The sequence below is a fragment of the Staurois parvus genome, unplaced genomic scaffold, assembly GCF_062004578.1.
Source record: "Staurois parvus isolate SC_StPar_1 unplaced genomic scaffold, SC_StPar_1.0 ptg001200l, whole genome shotgun sequence".
In the NCBI taxonomy this organism is placed as follows: Eukaryota; Metazoa; Chordata; class Amphibia; order Anura; family Ranidae; genus Staurois; species Staurois parvus.
In genome coordinates this window covers 45,353-57,820 of record NW_028318996.1, presented here as the reverse complement: position 1 = coordinate 57,820, position 12,468 = coordinate 45,353, and the positions used below count along the sequence as shown (strand labels likewise).

Here is a 12,468-nt window from a genome sequence, read left to right as displayed (position 1 = left end):
TTCGCTGCTTTATACATATAGCAGTACATAGCTGAGTACATCCACCTGCAGCCATCCATTTATATGGCCGGCTGTACAAAGCACCAGTTATGTTGTACTGAATAATGCACCCATGTGCAAAAGAAACATCTTCACATCTCTAAGGATGACTGCAGTACATATATGCAATCCCCCCCCATGTCCTCCGGCCGATGTCGGCAACCGTCTTCCGGGTTCCCTTCTCTGCAAGCGCTGCGGCGCAGGGAGGCGGAACCGGTGGGAGATTCAAAAAAAAGTATGACAGATGACACACACACAATACATCGTAATTTGTTAGGATTACATTACTGAATCAAACCATTTCACCTAAATTTTGTCCCTAGTGCTTTGTCCTGTGCCCTGCCTGCACTTTTTTTCTGCCTGGGAGAACGTCCATGGCATCCAAAAAGCGTCCCGTTGGGACAAAAGCAGTTTTAGACCAGCTAGAAAACAGCAATAGTGAATTAAAATCACTTGCAGAATTGAGCGATAGTGATTCGTGGGGAAATTCGTCATCAGACACTGAAAGTGACGACGGTGACAATTCTGCGACTGAGCTCAGTGATGTGTGAACTTTGTGCTCCATTTCAAATTTCAGCGTTTTTGATTTGATTACATTATTGAATTAAATGTATTATTTTTTATAATTATTTATTATAATTTTGTGTTTCAAACTTTATCATACCCGGGATGTTTACTAGACTCTTGTTTGGATTGATTTAAGTGAGTTATTCCTAAGAATTACAGGCCTACAATATAAAAACAAATTTCCATGCAAAACAATGTACCGCTTTGACATTCAAAAATATTGACATAATCAGACCACCAGGGAGGAAGAGGGTGGTACAGCAACTTATTTCAGTAAAAGAGAGATACTCCAATCTGACGTCTTCCACAAGACACAAGGTCTTCCCTGTTGTCATCAAAACGGAGGATAATAAACTACTGAGTTTCTTCCTCTTACACAAATGGGGTTTTTTTTTGGCCAGTATTTAAATGGAATTAACTTTATAAGTGCCTTCAACATTCTTACATTCTAGTTCATATTGCCAAAATTGTGTTTCACATAGATCTGCATACTCTGGAGAACCCAACCTTTTTAACATGGGGGAACCCTTGAAATAACTTCCCCAGGAACCTCTTCTAATGTCTACATTACTGTGATGGCCACTGAGAAGAATGCTCCTTACTCTTGTTGTCACTGAGAAGAACCCCACACCTATGCAGGCAATAGAAGGTGCAGATTTCTCTCCCGCAACCATGGGAAGCCATCCCCGCTGGGTTTTTATTGCTAGCAGCTATAACAGTCGCTAGAAATAATCACAGGTGAATCAAGCAGGCTGGTCGTACCCAAGTTGAATCTCCTGCTGAACCAGGTGAGATGCAAACAGTCTATGGCCGGTCTTACCAGTTAGCCAAAATGAACATTGTTGTCAGTAGTTCCTTCTCTGAAAGCACAAATTGCTCAGGGAACCCTTATCAACCTCTGGAGGAAGCCATAGATCCCACATTTACAAAGGCTGCTGTAGAGACCATCTGTATGTCAGACATTACAGTCTGCATCTCACCCAAAATAAATTGCGGAGACAGCATTGTAGACCACTTATGGAGACTAATACAGAAAGTGGTTCTAAACCAGGGGTGGGCAAACTTTTTGACTTGAGGGCCGCAATGGGCTCATATATTGGACCCCGGGGCTGGACCAAGAGTAGATGAATGATGTGTATGTGTCATCCATAGTAAGTATAGTAATATTCCCCCATAGTAAGCATAGTAATTCATCCCCCATATAGTAATTCATCCCCCATATAGTAATTCATCCCCCCTATAGTAATTCATCCCCCCTATAGTAATTCATCCCCCCTATAGTAATTCATCCCCCCTATAGTAATTCATCCCCCATATAGTAATTCATCCCCCATATAGTAATTCATCCCCCCTATAGTAATTCATCCCCCATATAGTAATTCATCCCCCCTATAGTAAGTCCCCAAGTCCCCCCTGTGTCAATTCACTTACCTTTGCTCCGCACGTTCCTCTCGCCGTTTTCCCGCGCCGTTCCGGTGTAGCATGAAAATCTGTCTCCTATGAGGATCTGTCCCCCTCGACGTATCTGCGCATGTGCCAGTTTCAGGCATTAGCAGCTGATCGGCGATCTCCGGCACATGCGCAGATACGTCGAGGGGGACAGATCCTCATAGGAGACAGATTTTCATGCTACACCCGGTCTTCAGGGCGGACTGTGAGAGGAGCCTAGCGGGAGCCTAGCTCCGCGGGCCGTAGTTTGCCCATTGCTGTTCTAAACATTCATAAATGTAAACATTTTGTTTGCAGTCTCGGCTCCCATTGGGGACATTTCCCTTCCTTTAGTGAGCCTGTTTAAATTACTACTAAACCCACAACAGTAAAATCAGTCTGTATATGCAGTAATGCATGCTTGTTATACTCACTGTGGAACCTAAGGGGTTAATCCTATGCATTGTGTAAAAAGGTTGATCCTGTCTTCTCTGATCCTCTGCTTCTACTGTCCCCATCTGCTGATAGTACAGAGCTCTAGGAGTCACTCGGCACATGCTCAGTTTAGTGTATACTGCTAGAGTTTTAATTTAGAAGGGGGCATGTGATCAGCACAAGACAAAACAAATCAGCACTTTCCAAACAGAGGGTCAGGAGTTATGCAGCCTCAATGGACAGTCAGTGCAGACTGAAAACTCCTCCTACAAGCTTTAACCTGTGCTCAGCTGGACACTGATAGAAGTCACAAGTCTGCTATATACTGCTGATGAGAAAAGATATTTAGTTTTTTTTACTAAAATTGCATTTCCATGTTCTGAATACTGTGGGCACCCAGATATAGTGAATGCAGGGTCCTGGGTTTAGTTACACTTTAAGCTGCTCCTGGGCTATTGCTCCGATTACAGATCAGAAAAATAATGTTTTAATTACTCTCATTTAGGGTTCCGTGCTTTGGCTTTTTGGTAGATCTGGTTGTATCCTGAACACAAATTCAGCCTTATTTTCTCCAAAAAATCCTTTACAAACCACACTTTCCAATAATTTTGTAACCTCATGGTCCTTTACCACGATCTTCTGCATGTCACTGAAAATGTTGCATGCCCACCCTGGCACACAGGTTTTAGGTTAATTGGGGAAAGAAAATGACCCTACAGGCTGATCACAAGTGTCCCCTAATATAGTTCTACTATTGCAATGGTCAGCTGAGTGCCCCTACACCCAATGGGAACATGCGCCCATTAACAGAGCTGTTAAAGAAAAAAAGTTACAATGACCAGATAGGTTGGTGTCCTCAAATAGAAGTATACCAGCACAATTAGTTAAGAAGATGGAAATCCATAATACAATGGAGACAAGGCAATTTCCAAAGACAAATTGATTTGCTTATGTTTTTAGCAGTCATGTGACTCCTTCCCGAGTTGCTCTGTGCAGGATGGTTAGAACAGTCAATGGCAGTAAATGCACCATTACAGGTAATGCTAGTTGCTCACTCACAAAATTCCACTCACTCTCCTCCTCCTCCTATTACCAGCATAGGCTTGCAGGCATACTGTTAGTAGGCATAGTGGCCCAAGACACCGTGCGCTCAGTGAGGGTGACAACACCACTGTACCATTGAAAGGCAATTCGTGAATATATCACCCTTAACAAAGGAAGTGCCAGAATAGAGGAAAACTAAAATTCCACAAAACAATAACTTCAAAGACACCCTGGATTAAAGGAAAAAAAAAAAAAAAAAACGTGATGAACAAATGGACTACATCAAAAAAGCAGATCTAGAAAAAATAAATCAAAATGAAATCACACACACAGATTTTGTACTGTCAGAGCAAAAAAATGGAATCAAAAATGAATCCATTCATATATTGCACGCCGCCCTATAGCAGAAATACCGCTACAGGGCAGCACGGGTGCATAAAATCTCACACACACGATTCTGCAGTTCCAGATAGGGGATGCGCACAGATTTGCGGCCTTGGCTGTCAATCACCAGGTCCCCGCCGGCAACCGGTGATCTCCAAGGATTTTGGACAGGGGAGAGACCTGTATGTAAACAATATAGATCTCTCCCTTGTCAGCTCCTGCACACTTTGTATGGGTCTGAATAGCAGAGCCAAACAAACTAGTATGCTTACAGTGAAACACACACACAGCCCCCATAGTAAAACATGTTAACCCTTTTTTGCTCAGTGCCATTAGTACAGTGTCAATGCTTTTTATTAGCACTGATCACTGTATTTGTGTCACTAAGGATGTCAGTGACACCAAGACAGTTCCCCCCCAGTTTTAGAATGCCAGCAGCAGTCCTGCTATAAGTCACTGATCGCCACCATTACTAGTTAAAAAAAAAAAGAAAAAAAACCACAAACACTAAAATTCCAGTATATATACTGCCACTGGACATGCTTAATAGCAAAGTTTTTTTTCCACAAAATTGTTTTTTTTTTTTATAACGCAAAATAATAAAAAAAAAGCAAAAATGCACAGGCGATCAAATACCACCGAAAGAAAGCACTGTGTGTGTAACATAAATTTCACTTGGGTGCAGTGCTGCATGACCGAGCAATTACCAGTTAAAGTAACACAGCACCATATCGCAAAAAATGGCCTGCTGAGGAGGGGGGTAAATCCTCTGGAGGGAAAGTGGTTAAGCAGAATTCCGGCCAACACAAGCAACTTAAAACAAATATTGATCTGCCTAATCAATATAACTTGAGTGGCTAGTTTCCGCTCAAGGCCTGGATTGACAGGGTGGTTCAAGGCCATATACCACCCAGATCAGCGTATTTCTGTGATGCGTACAGCCAGTTTTCCATCGATTACACAGCCAGTACAATTCAATGACAGGCTGAGAGGCTCAGCATCTGTCTGCATGTAAATCACAAAGAATGGATTGCCTACTCTTAGAAACAGATAAGCGGTGCTGAACGTGAACGATCGGCATACAGAGCCGCTCATCTATGTCTAATCACATATAATTGATTGCTCCTTGTGCAATTACATGCAAACAGCTGCGAACAATGTCAGCCTGTCAATTTGAACAGGCTTCCTGTCCATAGCCAACTGCAAACACCTAGTCATACCTGCCAAAGAAATATGATGGTCTGGGCTGTGTACAGCCTTGAACCCGTGTGAATGACACCTTAGAATAAAGCATGATCTTACCAAGATTGAGGCCTCGTTCACATCTGAGTGTTTGTGATCTGGGATAGAATCGGGTGCCAATCATTTTCAATGACACCTACACGTGATGCAGTTCTGCTGCGATAAATCGCACTACAATCCTGGCAAACTGCACCACGTGAAGCAGGAGCTTCTCTTGGGTGAAAATCGCAGGAGACCTGTACTGTGTTTAAGTACCACTGAAAATGAATGGCATTCAAAATCCTGAGGTGCAATTCATCATTTTTCATCAGAGCACCTTGGGATCGTGGGCAGAATCATGTCATTTCTGCCAGAGAACGCCCAGATGTGAACAGGGCCACAATCTACTTCAGTGTTTCTGAGAAGACTTTCACATATCAAGGTGAAATGCTACATTAGGGCCCTCCTAATCCTCGTCTTGAAATGTCATTGTATGGTCTCCCTTCATTTTATAAAACACTGCGCACGGTCGGGGCTGCATAAATCCTGTATTCTGATCATTAGAATTCACAATGGCAGCAGCCAGCAAGAATCAGCTGTTCTCATCAGAGGGAAAATTAGCTTCAGGCATACAGTGTGTGTGCAGACAGCTGCGGCCACGTTTGTACCCTTTGCAAAGGCTAAGTTCATCTTCAAGGATAAAAAAATGCAAGTCTTTTGGAGATAAATGAGATCAGTGGATTGGGGTGCAATGTCCGACTCCTACAGACACTGGTTTCTGTTAGAGCTGCAGAGGAGTCATTAATCTAGGACTGCACTGATCAGCACACTCATAGTCCACCGAGAACTACAAGGGGGAATCCCCGCCTGCCATCATGGGTGTAATATGGGGCTAAAAGTGGAGAAAGCCTTTAAATCAATGGCCGCTCTTCTCATGTAACCACTCACCCCAGCGATTTATATGTGATCAGGACCTCTGCCCAGCTATGCAGACAGACATCAAGGGACGGCATCTCTGAAGAGTATACAAACAAGCTGAAGCTAACTGTCCAGTGTTTATGAGGCTAAAATACAGAGTGCTGACACATGCAGAGGAAGTGCTTACCCGCACCTACACAAAGCAGCCCATCTGACTGGGGTCTACCCTTTTCTCCAAGTCATGACGCCAAAAATCATGCGGGAGACCCTATACTTTCAGTTGTAAATGCCTAACGTAGATGTAAACCCTCACCTTACAAAACAACCCATACAGTTCAAAAAAAAAAAAAAAAAAGTAAAAAAAGGCAAAACATGTGTATACAAAAAAAAACAAAAAAACAAAACAAAAAAAAAAAAAAAAAAACACACACACGTCCCCCCTTCTTATAAGTGATCACGAAACCTCCATTCTCAGCTGCTTAGAGATGAGGCAGAAGAAACAGAACACTGGTCTTCCCAGTGAATGGCTGTACAGGAATGGGGAGGGGTGGTCGATGTTTCAAGTCTGATCATTGAGGCTTACACTGATGCAGTATGAATCTGGTGCAATTTCACAATGCAAATGTAAAGCAAATTAAATGCAATTTCTGAGGTTTGGCAAAACCGGAAATAAAATTCGATCCAAACCCGCACTAAACTCGCACAGGATCCTTTTTTTTTTTAGCCAGATCAGAATTGATGTGAATGGCTTTCATAGCAAACAATGTTTTTTTCAGACGACATGCGAATCTACGCCTTTCGGATCTTATCTAATCCACAAAGTGTTTGCTTCATCATGAACTGGGACTGAAGGAAAGCAGTGAGTTTCCAGCACAGCTAGAGAACGGACCATGCTGTGCTCTCATGCCTAGTGTGGTCAGTTTGTGATAGGAAAGCAGAGGGATGGGCAGGAACAACAGAGGTTTCACACAAAAGAATACAAAAAAAAAAGAGAACAGAACACTATTCCATAGAAGTACACGGTACATCAGAAATAGGAAATGTGGGGTTTACAGATTTCTTTAACAAACCTAGCTTTTAGATTTCTTGACATACAAGACAAATTGCACTCTTAGGTAACAGTACAAACCTTACATTTCGCCCTACCCACAAGCCTCAAAGGATGTTGAAGTCACTTGAAACTATGAACAAGAAATGAGGAGTGGCTGAAAGGAAGTTGAACTGAAAAAAAGACTTTGAAAAAAACTTCAGCAGCCAAATTCCAACAGAATACATCTCCCCCATATGCAATCTTTTCTCAAATGTGAACCCCTATGCTGCTAGGATTCATGGGAAACATCCTCTAAGGGAGAGCATCTAAAGATCAAATACACAAATGTGCTACAGTTTATTTCTACAGAACCACAGATCTGTCAAGTCTACATTCTGGATGTAAGGCGCAGATGCTTAGAACAAGGCAATCTTCTCTGAGTATATACTGGAGCTACGTGCTGCATGACTGCTGCCTAGCTGAGAACACGGCACATTCTGTACAGCACTGGCTGCTCCCGGAATTGGAGGAATCAGAAGATGTAGTTTCAGTGAAATGTCCTGATTTCGTGCATCTGTGGATGCTGGGTGACAGCTTACTATAGGACCTGGCCCCTCCTCCTTCCTCCCCAGCCTCCTCCCTGCTGCATTTCCGCCCTGCTCCCCATCCCCCTAAAGCCAACATCCTTTCATAGTCTATTTGATCATCACAGCTCTCAATGTATTCAATCATGTCAATATTAACAGTACAGACTCTGTGCAAGTGAAAGGACGAGCACAATGGGACAGAATCACTGCAGCCACAACTTGTCACCCCATACCACCAGCCTATCCACAGACTGCACCCATCACCACACAGAGAAGCAATCCCCCCCACTGATGAGGCATTACACACCCCTGGGGCCTTCTCTTATATGCTGGGATTTGTGGTCCCACATGAACTAGAGTACCACAGGGTGCCAGACCCCCAACAACTCACAGTGCCCTGGGATCACCAATGGAAGGAAGCACCGTCCCTGTAATCTATGGGCCCGTATGCATTAATACGATCGTCAGCTGCCATGAAGAACTCCAGATTTCCCTGTGGATGTACAGTGCACCCCAGAATACGAAGTACAAATCTGTCCCATCTACAGGTGGGGGAAAAGCAGCATCACATCTTTGTACAAATACAACTTATGTCTCAAATATCTCCAATCAGGAGACACACCCTCCTCTCATATCACAAATCCTACACTGCAATTGGTGCCCTGGACACAAAACATCCCCATCACTAACACACACCGAGCCCCCCGATCACCGACACTGAACTCAGCCCACCATACGGAGTCCAACACACCCCAAAATATTACCATTCTGGACACTGCAACCTCCCTACACCCCAAATGTCAATGCACACCCTAGTCCCCCTTATACCTTCTCTTAAAGACAAATTGCACCCCTAAAACACAGTGCCCCCTATAATCACTGCACCCCAAATACCAGACTAAACCAACTGATCAACTTTGCACCACAGGGGAACACTGCCCCCCCCCCAATCACCATCCCATATACTCACTAAGCCCCAAGATCCCCTTCCCGTATACACACCGCCATCATCCCCCATCCCTCCCGCGTGCATGCCGCCATCTTCCCATCTTCCGCCATCTCTCCCGCGCGCACACCGCCATCATCCCCCATCCCTCCCGCGTGCATGCCGCCATCTTCCCATCTTCCGCCATCCCTCCCGCGCGCACGCCGCCATCATCCCCCATCCCTCCCGCGTGCACGCCGCCATCTTCCCATCTTCCGCCATCCCTCCCGCGCGCACGCCGCCATCATCCCCCATCCCTCCCGCGTGCACGCCGCCATCTTCCCATCTTCCGCCATCCCTCCCGCGCGCACACCGCCATCATCCCCCATCCCTCCCGCGTGCACGCCGCCATCTTCCCATCTTCCGCCATCCCTCCCGCGCGCACGCCGCCATCATCCCCCATCCCTCCCGCGTGCACGCCGCCATCTTCCCATCTTCCGCCATCCCTCCCGCGCGCACGCCGCCATCATCCCCCATCCCTCCCGCGTGCACGCCGCCATCTTCCCATCTTCCCCCATCCCTCCTACGCGCATGCCGCCATCATCCCCCATCCCTCCCACACGCCGCCATCATCCCCCATCCCTGCCACGCGCACGCCGCCAACTTCCTGTATACACACCATGATCCCTATCCTTCCTGTATACACACCATGATCCCTATCCTTCCATGATCCCTATCCTTCCTGTATACACACGCCATGATCCCTATCTTTCCTGTATACACACGCCATGATCCCTATCCTTCCTGTATACACACGCCATGATCCCTATCCTTCCTGTATACACACGCCATGATCCCTATCCTTCCTGTATACACACGCCATGATCCCTATCCTTCCTGTATACACACGCCATGATCCCTATCCTTCCTGTATACACACGCCATGATCCCTATCCTTCCTGTATACACACGCCATGATCCCTATCCTTCCTGTATACACACGCCATGATCCCTATCCTTCCTGTATACACACGCCATGATCCCTATCCTTCCTGTATACACACGCCATGATCCCTATCCTTCCTGTATACACACGCCATGATCCCTATCCTTCCTGTATACACACGCCATGATCCCTATCCTTCCTGTATACACACGCCATGATCCCTATCTTTCCTGTATACACACGCCATGATCCCTATCTTTCCTGTATACACACGCCATGATCCCTATCCTTCCTGTATACACACGCCATGATCCCTATCCTTCCTGTATACACACGCCATGATCCCTATCCTTCCTGTATACACACGCCATGATCCCTATCCTTCCTGTATACACACGCCATGATCCCTATCCTTCCTGTATACACACGCCATGATCCCTATCCTTCCTGTATACACACGCCATGATCCCTATCCTTCCTGTATACACACGCCATGATCCCTATCCTTCCTGTATACACACGCCATGATCCCTATCCTTCCTGTATACACACGCCATGATCTCTATCCTTCCTGTATACACAGGCCATGATCCCTATCCTTCCTGTATACACACGCCATGATCCCTATCCTTCCTGTATACACACGCCATGATCCCTATCCTTCCTGTATACACACGCCATGATCCCTATCTTTCCTGTATACACACGCCATGATCCCTATCTTTCCTGTATACACACGCCATGATCCCTATCTTTCCTGTATACACACGCCATGATCCCTATCTTTCCTGTATACACACGCCATGATCCCTATCTTTCCTGTATACACACGCCATGATCCCTATCCTTCCTGTATACACACGCCATGATCCCTATCTTTCCTGTATACACACGCCATGATCCCTATCTTTCCTGTATACACACGCCATGATCCCTATCTTTCCTGTATACACACGCCATGATCCCTATCTTTCCTGTATACACACGCCATGATCCCTATCTTTCCTGTATACACACGCCATGATCCCTATCTTTCCTGTATACACACGCCATGATCCCTATCCTTCCTGTATACACACGCCATGATCCCTATCCTTCCTGTATACACACGCCATGATCCCTATCCTTCCTGTATACACACGCCATGATCCCTATCCTTCCTGTATACACACGCCATGATCCCTATCTTTCCTGTATACACACGCCATGATCCCTATCTTTCCTGTATACACACGCCATGATCCCTATCTTTCCTGTATACACACGCCATGATCCCTATCTTTCCTGTATACACACGCCATGATCCCTATCTTTCCTGTATACACACGCCATGATCCCTATCTTTCCTGTATACACACGCCATGATCCCTATCTTTCCTGTATACACACGCCATGATCCCTATCCTTCCTGTATACACACGCCATGATCCCTATCCTTCCTGTATACACACGCCATGATCCCTATCCTTCCTGTATACACACGCCATGATCCCTATCCTTCCTGTAAATACACGCCATGATCCCTATCCTTCCTGTAAACACCCCATGATTCCTATCCTTCCTGTATACACACGCCATGATCCCTATCCTTCCTGTATACACACGCCATGATCCCTATCCTTCCTGTATACACACGCCATGATCCCTATCCTTCCTGTATACACACGCCATGATCCCTATCCTTCCTGTATACACACGCCATGATCCCTATCCTTCCTGTATACACACGCCATGATCCCTATCCTTCCTGTATACACACGCCATGATCCCTATCCTTCCTGTATACACACGCCATGATCCCTATCCTTCCTGTATACACACGCCATGATCCCTATCCTTCCTGTATACACACGCCATGATCCCTATCCTTCCTGTATACACACGCCATGATCCCTATCCTTCCTGTATACACACGCCATGATCCCTATCCTTCCTGTATACACACGCCATGATCCCTATCCTTCCTGTATACACACGCCATGATCCCTATCTTTCCTGTATACACACGCCATGATCCCTATCTTTCCTGTATACACACGCCATGATCCCTATCCTTCCTGTATACACACCATGATCCCTATCCTTCCTGTATACACGCCATGATCCTTTTCCTTCCTGTATACACACCATGATCCCTATCCTTCCTGTATATACACCATGATCCCTATCCTTCCTGTATATACACCATGATCCCTATCCTTCCTGTAAACACACCATGATCCCTATCCTTCCTGTAAACACACCATGATCCCTATCCTTCCTGTAAACACACCATGATCCCTATCCTTCCTGTATACAGGCCATGATCCCTATCCTTCCTGTATCTACACGATGATCTCTGTGATGCTGGCTGTGTGGATGCCCCCAGGCCTCTCCCCTCCCCCCCGGATATGGGGTGTCGGTGATCAGTGACACACCCACTGCGGGGTGACCAGCGCCCCTCTCTCCCTCCTCAGCCCCCCAGGCCGATCACAGATTCCGGTGCCCCGTCCCCGGAGCCGTGTGTGGTCGGAGTGGGAAGGGCGGGGGACCTCGCTAGCCCGGACCTTCCTCAGGGCCCCAGTCATGTCCGGAGCCGCCTCTACCTTCACACACACCGTTAGCCACACGCCGCTCTCCTGCTTCTCACCCGCCCACTCTCCGGTTGCCCGAGCACCCCGGCGGCCGCTCACCTCACTCTCTCCCCGTCTCCTCACCGGGCGTTGGCAGCTCTGCACAGGGTTTCCTCAGCTGGCAGGCAGGGGCAGAGCACGGCGTCATTACGTCACCCCGCTCCAGTGGACTAAAGCGCCGCATTAAAGTCAATGAAGAGACGCCATGGCGGCCATATTTCTTAAGGGTACCCTGTATATTTCCGGCTAAGAGGCAGACATATCGCCATTCTGTGGAATATCTGAACACGTTAGACATGTAAAGCATGAAATGATGTATACAGTAATTGTAT

The 12,468-nt window shown here is 46.3% G+C and overlaps 1 protein-coding gene across 3 annotated transcripts in view; it reads right to left on the bottom strand.

Moving 5' to 3' along the window:
* The window catches only part of CDC42 (cell division cycle 42), a 56,398-nt gene extending 44,065 nt beyond the window's left edge, over nucleotides 1-12,333 (bottom strand). For 2 of the 3 annotated variants that reach the window (XM_089660046.1, XM_089660044.1), the window contains exon 1: nucleotides 12,197-12,333. The gene's annotated coding sequence lies outside the window, so the exon portion shown is untranslated. Of the gene's footprint in view, nucleotides 1-12,153 lie in introns of all 3 variants that reach the window. The other variant, XM_089660045.1, reaches the window with a different exon arrangement.
* Nucleotides 12,334-12,468: the final 135 nt, after the last annotated feature.